Source organism: Chiloscyllium punctatum, chromosome 7, assembly GCF_047496795.1.
Source record: "Chiloscyllium punctatum isolate Juve2018m chromosome 7, sChiPun1.3, whole genome shotgun sequence".
Classification (NCBI taxonomy): Eukaryota; Metazoa; Chordata; class Chondrichthyes; order Orectolobiformes; family Hemiscylliidae; genus Chiloscyllium; species Chiloscyllium punctatum.
This window is the reverse complement of record NC_092745.1, coordinates 97,467,391-97,492,485: the sequence shown is the minus strand read 5'-3', so window position 1 is coordinate 97,492,485 and position 25,095 is coordinate 97,467,391. Positions and strand designations below refer to the sequence as shown.

The following is a 25,095-nucleotide window of genomic DNA, read 5'->3' as shown; positions in this document are numbered from 1 at the left end:
GTACCCCACTGGTCACCGCCTGCCATTCCGAATGGGAGCCGTTTATCACTACTCTTTGTTTCCTGTCAGCCAACCAACTTTCAATCCAAATCAGTACTTTGCCCCCAATACCATACGCCCTAATTTTACTCACTAACCTCCTATGTGGGACTTTATCAAAAGCTTTCTAAAAGTCCAGGTACACTACATCCACTGGATCTCCCTTGTCCATCTTCAGAGTTACATCCTCAAAAAATTCCAGAAGATTAGTCAAGCATGATTTCCCCTTCATAAATCCATGTTGACTCTGACTGATCCTGTTACTGCTATCCAGATGTGTCGTAATTTCATCCTTTATAATAGATTCCAGCATCTTTCCCACCACTGAGGTCAGACTAACTGGTCTATAATTTCCTGCTTTCTCTCTTGCTCCTTTCTTAAAAAGTGGTATAACATTAGCCACCCTCCAATCTGCAGGAACTGATCCTGAATCTATTGGTCTCTGGAAAATGATCACCAATGCATCCACGATTTCTAGAGCCACCTCCTTCAGTACCCTGGGATGTAGACCATCAGGCCCCGGGGACTTATCAACATTCAGACCTAACAGTCTCTCAAACACCAATTCCTGGCAAATATAAATTCCCTGCAGTTCAGGTCCTTCAGCCACTCTTACCTCTGGGAGATTGCCTGTGTCTTCCCCAGTGAACACAGATCTGAAGTACCAATTCAACTCTTCTGCCATTTCTTTGTTCCCTGTAATATATCCCCCTGTTTCTGTCTTCAAGGGCCCAATTTTAGTCTTCACCATTTTTTTGCCTTTCACATACCTAAAAAAGCTTTTACTATCCTCCTTATATTTTTGGCCAGTTTATCTTCATACCTCATTTTTTCTCTGCGTATTTCCTTCTTAGTAATCCTCAGTTGTTCTTTAAAAGCTTCCCAGTACTCCGTTTCCCCACTCATCTTTGCTATGTTATATTTTTTCTCTTTTGACTTTATATGTTTCTTAACTTCCCTCGTCAGCTTCGGCCACCCATGCCTCCTCCTAGGATCTTTCTTCCTTTTTGGAATGAACTGATCCTACATCTTCTGCATTATACCCAGAAATCTCCGCCATTGTTCCTCCACTGTCATCCCTGCTAAGGTATTGCACCATTGTTCCTCCCTCATAGCTCCATAGTTCCCTTTATTCAACTGAAATATTGTCACTACCGATTGTACCCTTTCCCTTTCCCTTTCAAATTGCAGATTGAAGCTTATTCCTCCCTCCTAATGGCTCCTTCACTTTGAGGTCCTTGACCAATTCTCGTTCATCGTACAATACCAGATCCAGAATTGCCTTCTCCCTGGTAGGCTCCAGCACCAGCTGTTCTAAGAATCCATCTCGGAGGCACTCCACAAAAAGTCTCTTTCTTGAGGTCCAATACCATCCTGATTCTCCCAGTCTACCTGCACGTTGAAATCCCCCATAACAACTGGAGTAACATTTTTGCGACAGGCCAATTTCAGCTCCTTATTCAACTTACACCCTACATCCATACTACTGTTTGGGGGCCTGTCGATAACTCCCAAGAGGGTCTTTGTACCCTTAGAATTTCTCAGCTCTATCCATACTGACTCTATATCCCCTGATTCTAGGTCCCCCCCAAGCAAGGGACTGAATATCATCCCTTACCAACAGGGCCACCCCACCCCCTCTGCCCGTCAGTCTGTCCTTATGATAGCACATATAGCCTTGAATATTCATTTCCCAGGCCCTCTCCACTTGAAGCCACGTCTCAGTTATCCCCACAATATCGTAGCTGCCAATTTCCAAAAGAGCCTCAAGCTCATCCATCTTATTTCTAATACTTCGTGCATTCATATATAGTATTTTTAATTTGTTACTGCCCTCACCCTTCTTATCAACCCCTATTTCACTCAACCTTACGGCATGCTCCCTTTTTGAGTTTTCTGCTTCATTGATACCATTGTCTTTCTGGACTTCCCTTGTTCTAACTTTCCCTTCAATTTCCTTTTTAAACTTCCAGTTTGTCCCCTCCCCCCAACTATTTAGTTTAAATGCAGCTGTGTTGCGGTAGCAAACCTGCCTGCCAGAATGCTGGTCCCCAACCTATTAAGGTGCAAACCGTCTCTTTTGTACAACTTATGCTTACCACAAAACATACCCCAGTGATCCAAGAATTTAAATCCTTGCTTCCTGCACCACTTCCCCAGCCACACATTCAAGACCATTATCTCCCTGTTCCTGGCCTCTCCAGCCTGAGGAACTGGAAGCAAACTGGAGATAACCACCCTGGACGGCCTGCTTTTCAGCCTTCTTCCTAGTTCTCTGAAGTCCCGCTCTAGTATGTTCCTCCTCTTCTTCCCGACATCATTTGTGCCAACATGTACCACCACCTCTGGCTCTTCACCTTCGCCCTTGGAGGATTTAAAGGGGCTTGAGGGGCAAATTTTTCACAGAGGGTGGTGTATGGAATGAATGGCCAGAAGGAATGGTAGATGCAGGTATAGTTACAACATTTAAAAGACATTTTGACAAGTATGCAAATAGGAAAGGTTTCGAGGGATATGGGCCAAATGCAGGCAAGTGGGAGGAGTTTCGTTTTGGAAATGTGGTCAGTATGGACAGGTTGGACCAGAGGGTGGCAGTTTGATGGAGGCTACAGGACAAGAGATGTTCCATAGAACTTCTCAGGACTCCTGGGGTAATCCTCAATATTGGCTGTCTCTGTCCATATGGATGGAATTATTTTTAGCCATTTGGACACAATGGTTAGTTCAAAGTGGAGTGTGCAGGAGTTTAGTCTGAATGTTTGCTGGGTATGGGAAGTCAATATGTATTCCAGAATCTCTCCTTCAATAACATATGAAGTAGTGATTGGGATGGTCAGACCCCAGAGTCTTAGGAAGGAGGAGCAGTGATTTTAAATCTGAAGAAGTAGGGAAATCAGATCTGGGAGGGAAAATGAATCACAGGATTGGCTAGCTGAGGCAATTGGAGGGCTAAGGCACATTGGAGGCCTAAAGGATTGGATCTGTGGTCTTTCAGAAAATCCAGTTAGCATTCCCAAACAGTACCTAATCATCCTCCTTGGAAAATCCTCACATTTGCAGAAAAGCAGGAACAGATGGGCCAACAGTGTCCACTCCCACAGGAGCATAGCATTTAAAGTTTTTCTGTCTGCATTTGCTTATGAGAAAGTGCCACTTGGCTACCTGGTACACATGCGGAAATACAGCCCTGCAGAAGTAAGACCACTTGTTGTGGACAGAAAATTGGGAAAATCAGAAACCTAAGATTGGGATCATTCATCCTACAACAATAGTATGCCTTGAGCAAAATTGTTGCAATGTCTCTTTTGTAAGTTATTCACTTAACTTTAGAATCAAAAGGATAAAGATCGTTGAGAACTAAAATCTAAGAAGGAATAAAATGAAAATGTTACAAAACAAAAACTAATCTCAAGTAAACTTCCCTTTTACATCTGTATGTTCCCTTTGCTTATTGTTGGCAAGCTAAACAAGGCCAGACAGATGAAAGCTTTCAGCTTGAAAAAAATATTCTCAGTTAAGTTTATAGTTCCCAGAGTGATACAAAAATGACAGTATGCCGGCTGCTCAAGCTGAATAAATAGATAACCGAATGCAGCAGGAGAAGAATTACTAGCCCTTCCCAGTAGTAGAAGCAAGAAAAAACAACTCTGCCAATAAACAAAAAATCCAGAGCCTGAGCAGCTGCCTTTTGGATTTTTCTCGACAGCGTGTTATAGATCAGACAGCAAATTGGAACTCGCAGCTAATTTACAGTGTCAGAAAGTAGCTGTAAACCGCACTTCAGTGATGGCAGTATGTAAGGAGCCAGGATCTGCCTCTCAGCAGGCGTCATGCTCTGCCAGTCAGTGACTGCCACTCCTGAGGTAGTATGTTTAAGCATTAAGTCAGCTGTCAGGTCATCAGCTTGGAGTCCAGAGGTGGGCTGACAAAAATCAATATGTTTCCACCAATTTTTCACAGGATGAGGAGTGTATAAAATGTTTGTTTTGACAGGCCAATGGGGTAAAAAGAACTAGATCACCAATTATTTCTAGGTAAATAATGGTCAAAATTAGAGAGCTGCAGCAAGTGTGCTGTCAGATACACACACACACACAAAACTCTCTAGGCTACTATCTCTTCTCAGAATTTCTGTCGTTCTCGCATTCCTTTTTCTCAGTAATTATTGGTTCTCTTCACTAGCTGCTGTGAAAATGCTCCTTTAAGCCTTAATTAATTGCTTGGCATGGAGCTTGTCTAAACATTATAACCACCGCTGGACAAACAAGTATAGTAAACAGCTACAAAGAAAATGACAGGAGATGGAACAAAGCAGCGATTCTGCTCTGTGTTTCATGTCTTTTTTCCAAAAAAGTTACCAAAGAAACTGTTCCCACTTCTCTCCACATATGCACACACACACCCAAAATGGCAATGACAGTATATTGTCCAATTAGAAGGTGTGCAGCTTAATTAAATGTTTTTGACCAAGAAATAAAGTGAAAATAATCAACCAATCTTTCAGCGTTATTTGGCCTCACTTCCCCCACAGCTGCCTCCCACCCACACAACCCTCAGCTGCCCTCCTTTGCCATAATTGTCAAAGAGGCCCAATTTGTCATGTCACGTACAGATGTTGACCTATCTGTCGTAACTGATAGGGAAGAACCACTTTCTCTTCTTCATTTATTTGCCAGCAACACAAAGAACAACCTAGTCCTCAGGAAAACTGACAATAGCACCACCAACGATCCTCACTGCAGGTGTCATAGGACATTAACCCATGCCTAACTACAAGCTCCATAGAAACCCACACAGGATTGTTTGAGGATTTAAAAAGGAACTATGAAGAGAGTGGTAGTCAAATATCATTTCACTAGGAATTCAAACACTTTTAGCTCAAGTTATCAATCTAAAACCAATTTATTTTTTTTCTCTCATATTAGTAGACACCAGTCCCTGGTGTGCATTATTCCTGTATTTAATTTTAACAGGAATAGGGAGCAAAGAGTAATGTAGAGTGTCTTTGCTACACAAAGGTTTAAAAAAACCAAATCTATAAAGTCTAACTTTCCAGCAAATATAGAAAAGAAAAGTTAATTGTTTTGTTTGTTGATATTGCTCAGAGATATCTGGGCTTCTTGAATTCAATCCTCCTCAGCATCTCCAGCTAATGCACTTTATCGATGGTTGTCATGCTGTCAAGATTGAAAGCTATGGAAGTTCTTTCCTAAACATCTTCATCTCTAATATATTTTAACAAGTTTATTAAAAGCTAATTCATTAATCAAGTATTTGCCTGCCTTTCCAGATATCTCCTAATGTTTCTCAGTAAAGCGGTTTATTTGATACCACTCCTTTGAAATGCCTTGGGCCAGTTTACTAAGTTGAAGGAGCTATACAAATATAAGTTGCTGTTATGCAAGGAACATATTACACTAATCATCTAATTAAATCTACATGGTTATCAACTGAAAATTCAACTTAATTCACACAGCACAGAGTTGATTCTTAGCTAGGATAGTGAATTGATGAGTGAGTTCTTTAGAAAATAGTAATCAGATCTGCAGGTTGTTAATTATATTTTGAAGTTCATTATGTTTTATCTACATTGATCAAATAATATTCCCAAATTTCCAAATTTACAAAAAGTAAGTATATCTACTTTCTTAACAATTTATCTACATTATTTAACAAGTCATCCTGACAATCCATAACAGATATCAGCCTGAAAGAGGACACTGTAAATGCTTCAAGCATTTGTAACCTATATTTGCAAAACCCAAGCCAATGTCACTGGCCCCAACCACAACCCTTAGTTTCCTGATATATAATTAATTCTCTTCCATAAGTACAGCCTCAGGTTGAACTTGACCACCGGCAATCAGGGTGTCTTGTTCAACTCAACTGAACTTTAAGCCAACAACATGAAGCTAGCTAATTTTCACCACCTTAATATTGCAAACTTCCATAACTTTTATCAGCTACACAACTCCTGAACTCCATTTTTCTTTGCAGACTCAACTACCCAAACACTAAGGCCTTGATCAACCACCTGCTTAAAACACCACCACAGACACATTTATCTTGTTCCATACTAATTGCTATATGCTCATCATCCACCTTGCTGATCTCCACCATGTTTCTAGAAAATCAGTATTTTAAATTCATAACTTTTGTCTGCTAGGCATCATGCTTTCCCTTCAACCCAACAATTATGGCAGAGCCTTCAATCATCTCACTCCTATGCTTTGAAACTCCTGCCTTAAGATTTTCCCTTACAAAAAGATTTGCAAGACTAATATTGTCAACTTAGCTTCCAGGTATCTCTTCTAATCTATACTTTCAGGTTTTGCGTCCATTTTCCTCTATCCTGTTCACAAAGTGCTTTGGGGCATCTTTTCATGTTAATGGTAGCATATAAACAGAAGCTGCTGTATTCTGGGTGCCAGAAAGTTTGGATTTAATTCATTAATTAGATTAGATTAGATTACTTACAGTGTGGAAACAGGCCCTTCGGCCCAACAAGTCCACACCGCCCCGCCGAAGCGTAACCTACCCATACCCCTACATCTACATCTACCCCTTACCTAACACTACGGGCAATTTAGCATGGCCAATTCACCTGACCTGCACATCTTTGGACTGTGGGAGGAAACCGGAGCACCTGGAGGAAACCCACGCAGACACGGGGAGAACGTGCAAACTCCACACAGACAGTCGCCTGAGGCGGGAATTGAACCCGGGTCTCTGGCGCTGTGAGGCAGCAGTGCTAACCACTGTGCCACCGTGCCGCCCACGGTGTTTAAAATGTTGAAAATAGTAGAAATCACAAGCATTGCAGTATGTTTCCCAAAGCACAAGCATTGCAGTATGACTTTGCCATAAATGTACACAATGGATCTCAAGCGTTGCTGGTAAATTTCAAAATCTATGTCCATGGAGTCAAATCACTAGCAACAGAGTGTTGGGATAAGGATGCCTTCATTATCTTCTTGGATTGAACATTTTTACATTTTAAAGTCTAATGAAAGTGGGGACAGCATGAATAATCACATTAGAAACATTGGAAGTTCTGCACTAATTTACTTATTTTTATCAGTCTGGGCTTGTGCTTTGGATGGTACCATTAAGTCAAATGCGACAGAAAGAGGGCATTCCATTTGTCAAGTTCATGCTGGCTCTGTGTTGAGTAAGACAGCCAAACCCATTTCCATGTTTTATATCCAAAGCTTTGCAACTTTGTTCCTATCCAATTTCCTTTTGAAATCACTTATTGTTTCATTGATGAAAACAATAAAGGGAGTTTTAAAAAATTGTTAAAAGGAATGTGAAATAAATTATGAAGGATTTTACTATATTATTGTTACCTCTGCATTAAACTAACAAAATATTCAGCACGTTGTTGTTTTAATTGTATCAGTAAAAGTAGGATGGCCATTGAACAGGAGTGTGCAAATGTACACTTTTACACAAGCAAATTTTGAGCAGGTCTTTGAAGATGGAATGGAAGAAGCAAGTTTGAGGGAATTAAGGAATGAATTCCAGAGTGCCAGGCCTGGATAGTGTAAAGGTTTGTCACTGACAATAAAACTAAGACAAGTCAGGAATTCAAAGGAAACCAGAGCATGAAGAGCAATACAATTTAGATGTAGGTTGAAGGAGATTGCTGGGATAGGCACTGATGTATCTATGGAGAGACTTGAAATTGATGATGACAATTTTGAATTGTGTGTGTTGGCAAGGACAAGAGCATAAGGTAGTGGGATGTAATGGTAGATAATTACAGGCTGCAATATTATAGTGAAACTGGATAGAACCATGGCTTAATGTAACTGCTTTTATCTTGGAGTTTTCCATTGTAAAACCTGAATTATATTGCATTCCAGAACTCTTTCCATACTGTATTCATTCTGTATGAAAAGTAAAAGACAGTTTCTGACACGAAAGAGAGAGAGAAATACACAGGCAGAATCAAGAACCTTTTGACTATACTTCATCACTACAACTTGCCATATGTCCAGATTGTAAATAACACTCATACAAAAAGCAGAAAAAATCTTTCTCTGTTATAAATCATTTCTCTGCGAAATAATATTTGCTTTTCATAATGAGTCTCCTGTGGTACATTTTGGAGCTGATACCAGGCTTGTGATGCAGTGATCTGTAGCAGCTAGGAACACTTTACTAAAACTGCCTGGCACTCAGCTATTTTAGTGCTTACTTATTCCTGTTTTGGCAGATAGTTTATGGTCTCCTTTTTCATTGGTTTCTTACTCCTATGAAGTTTGATTAAAATTTAATAAAACCTCAAAAAGAAAACAATAGTGGGTAAAGAGGAAAATATTAACACAAGATATTCTGTTATCGAGTCACAAACCATGGTCAGAACACAAGCAAATCCAAGTAATAAAATCCCTTAAAATTGTTTGCATTCAAAATAAGTCAGAAAACTTAATCAGCTGGCATTATGTCCCTTAATGTAAAATTTAGGGGACTTAAATAATTCTTTAATAATAATTTCAAATTGTTGCACTGATTGATTTTTTTTATATATTGAAGTGACAAATGGGCACATTTCCATCCATTTCAGGGGGGTGGTGGGAAGAATATAAAAATGCGTATTTAAGTCTTTTGGATGAATCCTGCTGTCTGGTTGCATTTAAAGTGATTCAGGGGCCTATTCAAAAGAAAGCTTCTGCTCAGCATACCTCAGACATACTAGCATTTACTGTGGGGAAAGTGTCCTTATAAATCCTGTCATAGCTTGTTTGTGTCTCATCTTCACAGAAGCATAATAAAGCTGTTGTAATATACTAGAACTTGTGTGGTCCTCTGTATAATTTGCATACTAATTACCAAGTGCAAATGAAGGGAAAGCTGTCTATCGCCATACAGAGCTTGATCCCTCTAACAAGCTAATCTTGCATGTAGTTAACTTTGATATACAACCTCTCATTAGTATTATAATAAAGTACATGAAACAGCCATAAAACGTTATATACTGCACAAGTGTTGTTTTCATACCAATTATCTCAAGGCATATTTATTACTGAAGTGACTACCTACCCCCGTGTGTAGCTTTGGGGGTCGGGGGAGGAGCGTGGGGAGAGTGGTGCAGGGAAGGAGAGAGACTTGCTCCTTGTAGCCTGTCAAGTAGCACTCGTCAGAAGGAAAATTTGGAATCAGATTTTATGGATTCCACTGATCTCAGCTGTCGCAATTGATGATGCACAGCGGGAGCACTCCTCTGCCTAACAATGTAATGAAGGGTATGATATCAATTCTCCGATCAGCAGGGAGTGAATTCAAGTTACACAATCCTCTCTCTCGCTCACTCAGTCTGAGTAGTTCATCGTTTACAAACGGCAGGCGTATTTCCATGAAAATGAAAAGGAGCAAATGCTACTTGCCACTACTTAGAGAAAAGATTTTAAATCCTTGCGGGTTCAATTGATCTTTAACCATTCTAATATACTGCTTTCAAACATAGGGATTAAAATGGATAAGAGTGCATATGTAGTCTTAGACTTTGGGTGGAACAATATTAGATATTTTGTAACTGATTAAAAAGACAATTCCTCAAAGGCTAAAGGATTGCTAAATCTCACTCTAACGTTACCTCGGAATGTTTTCCTTCATTAACAGGGTAACGGGAACTAATTTGGAATTTTTTTTAAAAAACACAAGCCACTCAACTTTTATTTTCTCCTTCTTCACGATTCTTTCTCAAATGCTACAGACAATTCCTTAATTGGAAGTAGACTCACGGAACCTGTTCCTTCAATACTGATAATTACTATTCTCTAATTTACTGCCAGGTACTACAAAATAATTGTCATGGTTGACTTAGTGCACCCAACACCTGTATATGGCTTTTAACATGGAAAGTATAAGTCCTTATTCACTATAGCTATTAATCCCCATTATTTCAACAAAATGATTTTTCCTGTTATCTCACTTCTAAAATAAAGCAAACTGCTTATGATACTAACAAAAATGAAAGCTTCATATTTGAATGGACTGATGATAATTAGTGAACTAAAACAGGTAATTGCTTTCTCAGTCACAATACCTCATGTTCAAATAGTGCACCCTATTGAATAAAGGTCGGATTGTTTAAATTCTCTTTTTAAACCAGAATCTTTGAAAAGATACCGAAGTGCTTGTAGGGCAACTGCATGGTAATTGTTTCTGTTATTGTCGGTAATTAAGGCAACTCTTCCTTTTCCAAGTGAATCAACAACAGCCTTTTAAATTAAAAAGAAATCAAAACAAAAGGTAGTATCTCTCGAGTCAGATGTTTCCGGGCCAAAAACATCAGTAATCATTTCCTGTTGGGTGAATAACCTGTTTGTCACAAAACTTTGATCATTTCTCAGAGATATGTTCCTGACAAGGACTTCCCTGTGAAACAGCCGCGCAGAGTTTTAACAAAATGCCGATTATAAATGCAGTGTTAAGAAAAATAGTAGATTGAGTAAATTTGATACAGATTCTTCCCTTAATCTATTTAATTTTCTCCACTTCTTTCCTGCTTAAAACCCAAGGCCTTTTCTACTCAATTATCAGAGAAACATAGGAATACATGTAGCCCATTCAGGACATTCAGCCCCTCAATCTATTCAATTAGATTTTAGTTGATCTGTGCTTCAGTCCACTTACCCGCCTTTCATCCATATCCGGTGAAACCTGACCCAACAATGTTCTATCATTTACAGCCTTCACAACTTCAATTGAATCAGCGCCCTCAGTCTTATATATATCCATGTATTTTGACTTTGAGTGAAAGGAGTTTTCCTGATTTCATTTCTGAAAGGGTTAGGTTTAACTTAAGGATTATATTCATAAGGATCCTACAAACGAATATAGGCTAACTGAATGGCAAAGATCTGACAAATGAAATGTACTATGGTAAAGTGTAAAACATCCATTTTAGCAAAAAGAATAAGAAAGAAACATATTGTTTAAACGATGAGAAGTTTTAGAGCTCTAAGCTGCAGAGGTTCCGGTGTCCGAATGCATGAATCGCACAAGGTTAGTATGCAGAAACAGGATATGCAAGATATCAGGAAAGCAAATAGAATATTATGTTTTATTATGTTGAATGCAACAGTAGGGAGGTTGCACTTTAGTTATACAAAGCATTAGTGAGGCTTTGTCTTGAGACCAGTATAGTACTGGTCAGTGCACTTATAGAAGGAAGTTATTGCTTGGAAGCAGTTCATAGAAGGTTTACTCGACTAATACCAGGAATGAGTGGGGTGTGAGAAAATGTTAGACAGGCTAGCTCTGTATCCTCTAGAGTTTAGAAGAGTCAGAGGTGATCGAATTGAAACATGTAAGATCCTGAGGGAACTTGGCCAGGTTGATGTAGAAAAGACGATTTTTCTTGTGGGAGAATGTAGAAATACAAATCATAGTTTAAAAAAAATAAGGTGTCACCCATTTGAGGGAGGACAAAATGTTCCTCTTAGAGGGCTGGGAGTCTTTAGAATTTCATTTATCAAAAGGCAGTGTTTACAGAATGTTTAAACCATTTGAAGATTGACAGAGACAGATTCTTGATTACCAAGGGGATGAAAAGTTATCAGGGATATGCAGGAATGAAGAGTTGAGGTTAAAATCAGATCAGCCATGATTGTTTTGAATGGCAGAATAGGCTCGAAGGGCTGAGTGACCTACTCTTGTTCCTTTTCCAAATCTCTCTTTTTCTAGAAACTACTTTCATGCCATCAAGTCCAGCAAGCAATTAGAAAGGCAAATGGTATGTTGGTCTTTATTGCCAGAGAAATTGAGCTAAGAAGTAGGGATGTCCTCTTGCGGTTATGTAGGGCCTCAGTAAGACCACACTTGCAGTTTTGGTTTCCTTACCTAAGAAAAGGTATACTTGCCATCAAGGGAGTGTCACGAAGGTTCATTAGGTTGGTACCCGAGATGGCACAACTGTCACATGAAGAGAATTTGGTTCAATTGGACTTGTATTCATGAGACTTTAGATGAACAAAAGGGGATCTGATTAAAACATATAAAATTCTAAAAGGATTATTCAGACTAGATGCAAGGAGGACGTTTCCTCTGGTTAGGGACTTGTGACCAGTTGATCACAGTCTCAGGATCAATTGGCCATTCAGGACTGGAGGTGAGGAAAGATTTCTTCATCCAAACAATTGTCAACCTGTGGAATTTGCTACCACAGAAGGATGTGGAGACTGGATCACTGAATATATTCAAGAAAGAGATTGATAATATTTTAGAGGCATCAAGGGGTATGAAGAGAAAGCAGGAATATGATGTTGAGATAAAGGATCAGCCATGATCATACTGAATAACACAACAGACTCAAAGGGCTGTATGGCCTATTCCTGTATGTAGCCTCTGTGTTTCTTTGTTTTTCTGTATCTGTTCTGTCAAATTTAAAAATTTTAAATGCTCACACTAAACACCTCAACCTTCTAAACTCAAAGATATACAAATAAAATTTATGAGCCTCTTCATATTGTTATAACTTAATCCTTTCTGGTGAATCTAAAATCATACTCCTTCATGCCAGTGTATTCCTGAGGTATGATGCCAGAACTGAATCTCAGACTCCCAATGTGGTATAACCAAAGCTGATGCCTGATTGCAGTCAAGGATCGGTTAGAGGTGACGCCTTTTCATCTTATGTTTATTTTCCAACTATTCTGCATGGGGGAAGTGCATTGGTTTCTGCTCCTTCTTCATTCTGTCAATTACAACAGCACACTTGAGATCAGGAACTCTCACCATGAAAATTCCTGAGTGTATTGAGTAACTTTAATCTTACCATAATGTGGTACAATGTGATGGAATTTCAGTATTTTGTACTATCATACTGTTTACATAGCAGATCATTTTTAATAGTTATGATTTTATGAATAAAACAATGCACAACATGCCAGTCACATGGAACATGTATTGTTTTATCATCAATGCTGTCAATGTTCTAAGATCAAGAGCAATAGCTTACAATATGAGTGTCACTAAAATGCTGGGATGTAAATACCACATACATAATACACTCAATTTTTACTACAATAATTATTCAGTTATTAGTTACAATAAAAGTACAATATTCATATATAGGTGGAATTCTTTATGTTGCAGATCATTGAACTATATTTCCTTAAAAAGGAACTCAATCAGCAGATTTTTTGAGATTCTTAAATTTCATGCTGTGCAGTTTAAAGATACTGTATCACACAAGTACATTTTCACATCGATAGTCCCAATTTAAAACTCAACCTTAGCTTTATTTGAAATGCTTCCTGGCCTCTTGCTCAACTTACAAGCAGATTGAGAGAATGTAACACTTTATCAATCCTATATAACACTGATTTAAAAAAAAGTCTGTCAGAAGTTCCTTTACAACTTTCCATCACATCTGAAGAACAACCAAACTCACTGCTTTTTCTGAAAAGCCAGTTCTTTTCTCACTCACTCGTGGGATATAGGCGTCACTGGCTGGCCAGCATCTATTAAGTACTTTTGAATTCCAACTGCTGATCACAAGCTATACATTACACCTGGAATAATTGCCAAATTTGTGCCTATAATATGATATCTGTAAAACGTCAAGGATGGTAATGCGATTAACACTCTCAAATGAAATATCGAACATTGCTGCTTAGGTTGAATGAGGAAACAGAGCTTTGTGTCAAAGGAAATCAATGTTGAAAGCAGCCGGGATGGTGATAAACATACAATAAAACTTGGGCCTATTTTTATTTTCCACATTTTCAAGGTGAATAGATTCACACTCTACAAATGGCTTGAACAACACAGAAAATTGGTTCTTGGCAACTAAGGAGATAGTGGGATAGACCTCTACACTCCTCAAGCTCACAATACTACATGCAGGAAGTCAAATATAAATCTCCAACCTGATAGTGGGCTTGATGAGAAAGGAGCTCTGATCATGACCCTTTGCTTTGTATTCCACGTGAAACTGTGAATACCAAACCCTTCGGCTAAACATAACTTAATTCTCGGACTGCTGATTATCCTCTGCCAATTTCAAAACTGCATTTCAGTTCATGTGTAATCTTTTGCATATTGAATGTGAAGATTTAGACACAGCTTTAAGATTGCTCAGTCAGCAGGTGAAACAGCTGAACATTCATAAACCTGAAAGAAGAAAAACCTCATGGCAAGAAGAATTGTTGATCAACCTACACCAAATGGACTGAAAACGTTCAAAAAGGTAGCTCACCACCTCCTTCTCAAGGGCAATAGGGATAGCAATAAATGCTGGTCCAGCCAGAAACCCCATGCAAGAAACAAAAGATTCAACAAGGCAGAATTGAAAAAGTCTTTGAGGTCCGCTTAGACAGTAGCAGCAGTGTGTTTGGAACACCCTGGAGCTGGAGAATTTGTCACTCCAAAACAGTTGCAGATTTTATCCGGTCTTGGAAATCTATAGGAGCAGTTCCAATTTGGAATTCAGTTGAATCTTGGAGGTTACATGACCAAAATTAATATCTCTGGTGGATAAGGGTAAATTTTCAAACAGCAATGCAAATTTACAGATAGAAAATTGAAAAGTAGGGGAAGTACTAACAGTTCATTTTGATCATTGCCACCACAGTAAGTGGGTTCCACAGGGCTTAGTTAAAGTAAGGAACATCAGGGCCACAAAAGCAATTGATAATGTCTTTGCAAACTTGTGAATATGATAAAAATCAGAATTGAAGTGGTAAATGGGTATTGAGAAAGCCTAAACAGACAAGGTGCAACCTCAGAAGTAAGTTAGGAGACCACAGAAACTGCATTAAAGGCAGGAGATATTAATCCAAGTCTCAAATAGATAGTCATTTGCTGAAACTGTAATTAAAATAAGAATAGTTTGTTAGATCTATAGGCAGTGGGATTCATTCAGTAAAGCTGTTAAAAGATATAGAAATCATTTACTAAGGACACAATTACCAGGATTTATCCAGATTTATTCCAAATCCTCCATTTCATATGTAAAAGGCTGAAATCCTTCAAAAATAAAGGAAACCCCTTCAGTACAGCACTACATGGCACTTCTATATAGCAAAACCAAAATTTTAAATGTGAGAAAAATAAATAATCACATTGGGAAGACATGGGATCAGAATTAATATTCTGGGGAGATTTCATTTCATTAAATCGGTCAAATAATCCAGAGTTGGATATCTTGGAGAAAACAAATCTGAAAGCATTCAAATAACTTCCAACTTTGATTCTAAATCAGAGGTTGAAAAAACTAACTTTATTTTGTACAATTGGGAGTACAGTTAGTGACATTTTAACTCAACAAGGTGCACTATTAGGCTTAAAGTGTCTCACTGATTCTTTAAGGTCTGATCGAAACAAATACAACTGACCTTGATGTAAATAAATTTTATTAGCTTAATCTAATTTAGAGATGTATAATCTAATGAACAAATCTATTATCTTAAACTACTTTAGACATATACAACAGGTGGGACTCACTGCCTTCTGTCCATGGGTGTCAGCGACACTTGGAGCTCTATTTCAATTTCCATAGCCTTAGTATCACAAACCTGAGTCCAACGGTGAAAGGCCCTGATGGTTAAAAGTCCCCAAAGCTGGGAAACATCCCCAAAATTAATACTATTCTAAATCTGATATCACGTGCTATATTACCATTCCTGAGTACTTTCCCAATCATTCCTCTGGGCTTGGTGATCACAAACAAATCCAGATGTCATTGCAAAATAGCCTGTTGCCAAGTCAAAGCAAGTTCATTGCATGCATCTTCAAATCAAAGCAGGTTGATTTTGCATTAGACTTGGTTTTCATGTACTTTTCCACTTTTCTTCAATTGCTCATTGCCATGTCCAACTGATCCTTAATGATTAACCCTTAATGGTCCGGTTTAAAATGTTGTTTCTGAGCCTAACATTACAAGTATAAAAGAAACAATAGATATCTTTTGATGAATTTTCAACAACCTAGACAATTACTTTAACCTCAGAAGAAATAAGACGAGAGCAAGATTTCATGGGAAAATGCAGCACCTGAAGCATGCATGGATAATTTAATTAATGATCTCTACAGATTAAGGAACAATGTGTCCATGGAGATTTGAAGCCAGAATTTATAAGACACAGAATTGTTGTAATTACTGATGAGTATCACATTTATTACAGTAAATTCATGAGGTTACAGTAGAAGAAAATCTACTAGGTAATCCTAGAGTAAATAGTGATCTAACTTAAATCTTCTGGCATGAAATTATTTCTGTGAAAGATCATCACACTAATTTCAAGATTGACACAGAAGTGAGTATCACTACATTATCAAATAATGAATTATAGATGAAAACATAACATGAACAACCAACAGTATATCAACTATATAGTCCAGGAAGAAAGTACTTAAGATTAGGGATGCTCCAAGCAACTATCCAATACTAGAGGTGTCAGATAGTAAAAAAGAATACATTTCAATATTCAGAATTCTTGCTTTTGAGTATGAATGCATGTCTTGATCTCATTCATCTTCAAACAGTAGACAAAAATGAGTTACAGTCAAGAAACAACTGGTCCAGGAGCAACCAGTCATGGAACAGCAAGTCAAGGAACATTCAATATCCGAATTATCAGTTGTGCAACAAACAGTGAAAGAACAACCAACAGGGTTTCATAGGGCTCTCTAGACTCATGGTGAATCACAAATCAAAGACAAATTCCATTGAGATTAGTTAAATTGGCATAAGAATTTTGATTCTGTCATCAAGACCATACAAAATTGGAAGAAATACTTTCTGCTAAAATCAGCAATGAAAAGAGTTCAGCTTGCAAGAATGAATAATATTTGTGAAAATAAATGCAACCAGAAGGCCAATGAGTAGCATATCTCACTGAACTTATTGATGTATCATTGACATAATTCAGAGTACCAAATAACTTGATGAACAAAGAATAGTGACAGACTTAAGTCTGATGTCAGATGCCAAAGTGATTCAGAAGATACAAGTTCAAACAAAGAATTTAATTGCTTTATTTTTTCAGAAAGAATCCTTCATACCAATGGCAGAGATCAGTGCTAATCTAGAAGCAATCCACAAATTGTATGATTAAGAAAATGAGCATGCTAGTTTCACCAGAAATGCAATCACCAAGGTGAATAAAATTATCCAAGCTGATAACAAGTGTAAGTATCAAGTCTGCCAGAGGATGTGGTGGAGGATGGTACAATTGCAACATTTAAGAGGCATTTGGATGGGTATATGAATAGGAAGGGTTTGGAGGGATATGGGCTGGGCGCTAATTGGGTTGGGAATATCTGGTCGGCATGGTTGGTTTGGACCAAAGGGTCTGTTTCCATGCTGTACATCTCTAAGACTCTAAGATTCTAAGACTCTACACACTTGAGAACAGATTTACCAACAGATTGAGAAGAAAAATCTGCTGACACAGACTGAAGATGTGATGCATAAACTCCATGGAAGCCACCATTGAGAAAGGAAAACTAAAGTCTAAAGTTTTAGGTCATGGTCAAAAAGAAATAGTCTGTTTCAGCAGAAAAGACACAACTGGGAAGAAAATCCAAGAGTTTAAAGCTGCTCCAGTTTTGAAGGGACTTTCAAAACATACCTGTCAGGAACACAATCAAAGTCAACAGTTTTCAACACAAAGACCTAACTATCTTCCCCAGCCAAAAGAATGCGTTCTGAGAAGATACTTGCCCTCCATAAATTGCAAGTCAGAGACTTTGGAAAGATGGAGTAGAGGTAAAAATAGTATAAGTAATAATAAAATGAAAAATAAAATCATGGGTTGGGAGAAGATTTTCTCCAAAGATTTATGGGTCTAAAAAGATTAATACTGAAGGGCACCTTAAGCATAACTCATAATGATAATGTCATGTAGATTTGTGCAGAGAACAGCTGAGAATCTCAAAGTAGTAAGACCTACCATTTAGGCTTTATTCAGATTCTATAACAGTATCTATCACATCGGAGTAACTTCCCAATACTTGTTACAATGGAATGAACCCATTTTAAGATAAGAGCTACTTCTTATTCATTTACCAAGTGACTTTCTTCTGCTACACTAAACTAAGTAGACCATGTTGATATCTATCCTGAAAAAGAATGGTTGCAGCAAATCTATTTTACTCTGACTAATAGTCTAGACAGCTCATACACCGACTATCTGGAAATGTGTTTTGCAAAGAACTTTTCAAATTGAATTTTTCAAAACATAGGAGCCTTAAAAAAAGAGCATTCTTTGCTTTTTATATCTGCCAGTAATTTCAACAGCATCCTATCTAAGGTCTCTGAAAATAATAACATATCTCCTTTAGGAAACATGACCACAAGTTGCAGTGATAACAAATTATGGGAAGTGAGTAGCAAGGCAATTACATAATTAAGCTCCAGTTGATGTCATAAACCATGTGAATTTTATGACTTTTATACTTCAGATGTGAACTATTAGAGGGGATTACTGTCTAGAATAGATAACTATTGTTGTTGATGCCTTTCTAACTACTTTGCAGAACTTCTGTTTTAACAATGTAACTTCAATATGCATGCAATTATTTAACTTTGTTCGACACTGTATTGTGTTTCTGACTCAAAAGGTGATGCATTAAATGCACAATAAATATTTGTACATAGTTGGGTGCTTACTTTGATGACACAATTTTAAGATGGGATTGTGTTTCGCAATAAGGTATCAAATTTTAAAGCACAACTAACTACATGGTACTGTAACTGTTTTCCCCAAAATTGAAGAGTAAATACTAATTACTGAGACACAATAGTGCAAGAAAATAAAGGTTTACTTTAATACCAAAGTACCTTTGAAATTTACTTCAATGTCTTAAGCTGTTTGCATCTTACAAGTAACGTTTGACAATAAATTAACAGATTTGACAATGTAATGGCGCAGAATTAATGTCATAATAAGATTAATTCTTGGATGAAAGCATTGTCCTAAGAGAAGAGTAAAACAGGCCTATATTCTGTGGAGTTTAGAAGTACGTGAGATGATCTCATTAAAATGCATTGTTCTTATTTGGCTTGGCAGGGTGGATACTGAGTGGCTGCTCCCCTGGCTAGAGACTGGAACTCTGCAGCATAGAGTTGGATTTTCACAAAATTATAAAAACTGCATGGATGTTTAAAACTGGACGGTGGGACCCATATGCCGAAGTCCCATTCCCATTTCCAACAGATGCAATTTTGACAGGTTGAGCATTAATTATCATAGGTAAGAAGCCAAAACTCAACAGAACCATTTGTATTGGTCCTCATTGAAGAGCCTTAAACCACAATGTGGAAGTTATGAATTGTTGGAGTGTATGTAAACACTTGAGGAAGCAAAATAAGGCCAGATTTTTGAAAACATTTGTTCGTGGGATGTAGGTACAGTATCACTGGCAATTAGGGGGTGAGCATTGACTGCTGGCCCAAACAGTGCAGTGAAGAGTTAACTAATTCCTATTAACTGTAAGTACAACAAACTTTTATCTACCCACCTCCATAACCAGCGCTCCTCAAACATTCCAGAAGATTCCCCTGGCCTCGGAAACTACTCAGACGCCATTAGCCATGCGGCTGATGCAGCTGCCACCCCCACGCTGATTGATGATGTCACTTCTGCCCCCATAATGGTCACTCCCACAACCACTTCCGCCCCTCACAATTCCTCATGCATAACATGTGACATCACTTCCACCCCTCGTATCATCGTTGATGCCACACGCTCAGTGACTTCTGCCACCCCTACTGCTGTGGTCACCACTACTTCCGCCCCCACCAGCGCCACTCACCTGCATTCTGCTGACACGCCCCCCACAGACCCCACTGTCACTATCCCCACCCCCCAGAACCCTGAGAGGAACACTACCCCGCTCATGACTCCACCCCATTCCATCCACCACCACACCCACTCCAGTTACAGGTTCCGCCCCCACTCCCAGCTCAACACCCACACCAGATCCCAGCTCCCAGCCCTGCCAAGTTTTCACCAACCCTCCAGACCTCCCCCTCACTGAGGATGAATGATCAGTCCTCAGCAAAGGACTCACCTTCATCCTCCTCCGTCCGGGCATCAATAAATTTAATACACGCCGTGATGTCGAACAATTCTTCCGTCGCCTCCGCCTCTGAGCTTACTTTCACAATCAGGACTCCCGCCCACCTTCCGAGGACCCCTTCGCCCACCTCCAACACACTGCTTCCACCTGGACACCCCGCGCTGGCCTATTACCTGCCCTCGACCTCTTCATATCCAACTGCCGCCAGGACATTAACCGCCTCAACCTGTCTATCCCCCTCCCCCACTCCAACTTCTCACCCTCACAACGCGCAGTCCTCCAATCCCTCTGCTCCAATCCCAACTTCACCATTAAGCCAGCGGATAAAGGGGGTGCAGTGGTAGTCTGGCGCACTGACTTCTACACCGCTGAAGCCAAACGCCAACTCGAGGACACCTCTTCCTACTGCTCCTCGACCATGACCCCACCCCCCCATCACCAAACCATCATCTCCCAGACCATACAGAACCTCATCACCTCAGGAGATCTCCCACCCACAGCTTCCAACCTCATAGTCCAGGAAACTCGTGTTGCCCGGTTCTACCTCCTTCCCAAGATCCACAAGCCTGACCACCCTGGCCGACCCATTGTCTCAGCATGTTCCTGCCCCACTGAACTCATCTCTACCTACTTCGACACTGTCCTGTCCCCCCTAGTCCAGGAACTCGCCACATACGTTCAAGACACCACCCATGCTCTCCACCTCCTCCAAGACTTCCGTTTCCCTGGCCCGCAACGCCTCATCTTCACCATGGATATCCAATCCCTCTACACCTCCATCCGCCTCCAAGCCCTCCGTTTTTTCCTCTCCAGACGTCCCCAACAGTACCCTTCCCCTGACACTCTCATTCGTTTGGCCGAACTGGTCCTCACCCTTAACAATTTCTCCTTCGAATCCTCCCACTTCCAGACCAAAGGGGTAGCCATGGGCACACGTATGGGCCCCAGCTATGCCTGTCTCGTTGTTGGCTACGTAGAGCAGTTGATCTTCCGTAATTACACCGGCACCACTCCCCACCTCTTCCTCCGCTACATTGATGACTGCATTGGCGCCATCTCGTGCTCCTACGAGGAGGTTGAGCAATTCATCAACTTCACCAACACATTCCACCATGACCTTAAATTTACCTGGACTATCTCTGACACCTCCCTCCCCTTCCTGGACCTTTCCATCTCCATTAATGACGACCGACTTGACACTGACATTTTTTACAAACCAACCGACTCCCACAGCTACCTTGATTACACCTCTTCCCACCCTACCTCTTGCAAAAATGCCATCCCGTATTCCCAATTCCTCCGCCTCCACTGGATCTGCTCCCAGGAGGACCAGTTCCACCACAGAACACACCAGATGGCCTCCTTCTTTAGAGACCGCAATTTCCCTTCCTACGTGGTTAAAGATGCCCTCCAACGCATCTCGTCCACATCCCACACCTCCGCCCTCAGACCCCACACCTCCAACCGTAACAAGGACAGAACGTCCCTGGTGCTCACCTTCCACCCCACCAACCTTTGCATAAACCAAATCATCCGCCGACATTTCCGCCACCTGCAAACAGACCACACCACCAGGGATATATTGCTCCCCCCACCCCTTTCCGCCTTCCACAAAGGCAATTCCTTCCGTGACTACCTGGTCATGTCCAAGCCGCCCCCCACAACCCACCCTCCCATCCTGGCACCTTCCCCTGCCTCCGCAGGAACTGTAAAACCTGCGCCTACACCTCCTCCCTCACCTCCATCCAAGGCCCTAAAGGAGCCTTCCACATTCATCAAGCACATTCACTAATATCATTTATTGTATCCTTTGCTCCCGATGCGGTCTCCTCTACATTGGGGAGACTGGGCGTATCCTAGCAGGGCGGTTTAGGGAACATCTCCAGGACACCTGCACCAATCAACCACCGCCCCGTGGCCCAACATTTCAACTCTCCCTCCGACTCTGCCGAGGACATGGAGGTCCTGGGCCTCATTCATCGCCGCTCCCTCACCACCAGACGCCTGGAGGAAGAACGCCTCATCTTCCGCCTCAGAACACTTCAACCCCAGGGCATCAGTGTGGACTTCAACAGTTTCCTCATTTCCCCTTCCCCCACCTCACCCTAGTTCTAAACTTCCAGCTCAGCACCGTCCCCATGACTTGTCCGGACTTGTCCTACCTGCCTATCTTCTTTTCCACCTGTCCACTCCACCCTCTCCTCACTGACCTATCACCTTCATCCCCTCCCCCACTCACCTATTGTACTCTATGCTACTTTCTCCCCACCCCCACCCTCCTCTAGCTTATCTCTCCACGCTTCAGGCTCTCTGCCTTTATTCATGATGAAGGGCATTTATCCGAAACGTCGATTTCGCTGCTTCTTGGATGCTGCCTGAACTGCTGTGCTCTTCCAGCACCACTAATCCAGAATAATTCCTATTAGTCAGGAGTTACCAGATTTCCTTCCTTAAAGGACAAGTGGATCTTTAATGATGATTGACAGTAGTTATACTGTCATAATTAGAACAGTTTTTATTCAGGATCTTTATTAATTCAAAATTTTACCAACTGTTACAGTGCAACTTGATTTAAAACCTGGGGTCTCGATTACTAGCCCAGTGGTATTACCACTAAGGCAAGTTAGTAATAGTGAGCTGAGTTTGCTTGTTTTTACCAAGGGCTCAGGAAGTGATCTTAACTGAAGCAAGTTAACATCCCAGCTGAGCAAGAGACTTTTAGCATGGAGATAGACATGAATCTTCATTGAGGTTTAACTGTTTTTAAAGAAATTGCTAGGATAAAAGCGATAAATCTTTCTTTCCGATGTTTGTTGTTTCAGTAATTCTTGTGAAATAAACTTCTATGTTATTTTGTTAAAATACATTGGCAACCTCTTGTAAATATGTTGATCAATTGACCTTATTCGTAAATAAAAATAAAATAAACTTTTGATCTTCAATTCTGGTTTTACTCTAGCATCAAACTTGTCTAATATGCCATCAGCTGGGATCATAACATTGTGCCATACTGCTTTGATTGACAGACATAGATTAGAAAAAAGTCAAGCAGCATCCAACCATGCAGTTTCAATGAAACTCTTTGTTGACATTTCCGGAACAGCTAAGATAATATCATTATGAATGCTTGGCTGAGATTCAAAGACTATATTTATCTTAGCAGGGTGTTCTGAGTTCATTACTTAATTGACGGCTTAAAGAGGCTGTTAATAGATGAGCTGTATTTGATGTGGGATCTAAATAGAACTTGTTTATAATAAAAGCTTAACTACACCAGGCACTAGTCCACTAGAACGGAAGTACTGTGAACATCTTTTGGCTCCTTATCTAAGGAAAGATATATTAGCATTTAAGAAGGCAAAAGTGAGGACTGCAGATGCTTGAGATTAGAGTCAAGTTTAGAGTGGTGCTGGAAGTGCACAGCAGGTCAGACAGCATCCAAGGAGCATGAAAATCAACATTTCAGGCAGGAGCCCTTCATCAGGAATAAGGTTGGAAGCCTCGGGGGTGGAGACATAAATGGGAGAGGGTGGGGCAAGGGAGAAGGTAGCTGGGAGTGCAATAGGCGGATGGAGGAAGGGGTAAAGTTGACAGGTCGGAGAGGAGCGGATAGGTGGGAAGGAAGATTGACAGGTGGGACAGGTCATGAGGATGGAGCTGGAAGTTTGGAACTGGGGTAAGGTGGGGGGAGGGTAAATGAGGAAACTGGTGCTCATATTCGCACTTAAGGTAATCAGGGAAGATTCACAAGGTTGATGCTGAGAATGGACAGACTCTCTTATGAGGAAAGGTTGAGTATGTTGGGCCTATACTCCTTGGAATTCAGAAGAATGAGAGGCAATTTTATTTAAATATAGAGGTAGTTCTCCTATAATGCCATTGTTGTGTTTCAGCAAAACCTTGTTTAATAGAAAATCGCTTAACAGAAATAATGGGGCCTGTGGAAAAAGTGGGGTTAGGGTCAGACCAACAAAAAAAATCACTCATGGTCACTCAAAAATCACCCAAAGGTCTAACACACAGTTTAGCACAGCCTGAATGAAGGTTGAAATCATATTTGTTAACAAAACAAAAGTTCATTTTACACAGTACCTTTAAAAGATATAAGAAAGCTGCCCTATGTACAGAACCTCGCAGAGAAAGCTGCTTTGTTGGCAGCTGACATCAGAGCATGTGCGGAACAGTGTGGACACCAGAGCATGCACAGAAAGGCACAGATATTGACGCATATGCAGAACAAAGTGCACAAACCAATTCCCACTGGAATCACACTATTGCCAACAAAGGTAAGCATTCTCGAAAATGCCATTCCCTAATTCTTCAGTGACATTATAGCCAAATCACACTGCCAAAACGTGTGTTATCCCAGAAATACCTATACAAGATTTTATGGACTCAAAAACAGGAAGTGCTGGAAAAGCTCAGCAGGTCTGGCAGCATCTGTGAAGAGATATTAGATATAATGTTTGGGCCGAGTGACACTTCATCAGAATTGCCTCAGGTGTACTTCCTCAGAAGATTTTGTGAAACCTGACAGGATAGATATGGAGAGATTGTGTCCCCTTGTGTGGGAGTCTAGAATCAGAGGGCATAATCCAAGAATAAGAGGTTGCACATTTAAGATGGAAATGAGGAGGAATTCCTTCTTTCAGTGGGCAATAAATTTGTGAAATTCTTCATTGACAAATGCTGTCAAGACTGGATTGTTATGTTTATTCAAGACCATGATAGGTTTTTAATCAGTATGAAGTTTATTTTTTATTTGATAATGTGTCGGAGAGAGTAAAATTATATGGTTAGTTTTTCCAACTCTACAAGGCTACTGAGCTCTGCTCATGTTGGCTATTGGAGTGTGGAGATGGCATGGAGAGTAGAAGGAACAATGGACTTGGTAGGTGGGGTCATTTCTATACCAAGTTGGTATGAAGGGTAATAAAGGACAAAAGTGACGACTGCAGATGCTGGAAACCAGTGTTTATATCAGAGTGGTGCTGGAAAAGCACAGCAGGTCAGGCA

General features: G+C 40.2%; 1 protein-coding gene across 6 annotated transcripts in view; it reads right to left on the bottom strand.

Annotated features, from left to right (window-relative positions):
- rnf220a (ring finger protein 220a) overlaps positions 1-25,095 on the bottom strand; it is a 516,853-nt gene that overhangs the window by 432,773 nt on the left and 58,985 nt on the right. The gene's annotated exons all lie outside the window — the stretch shown is intronic.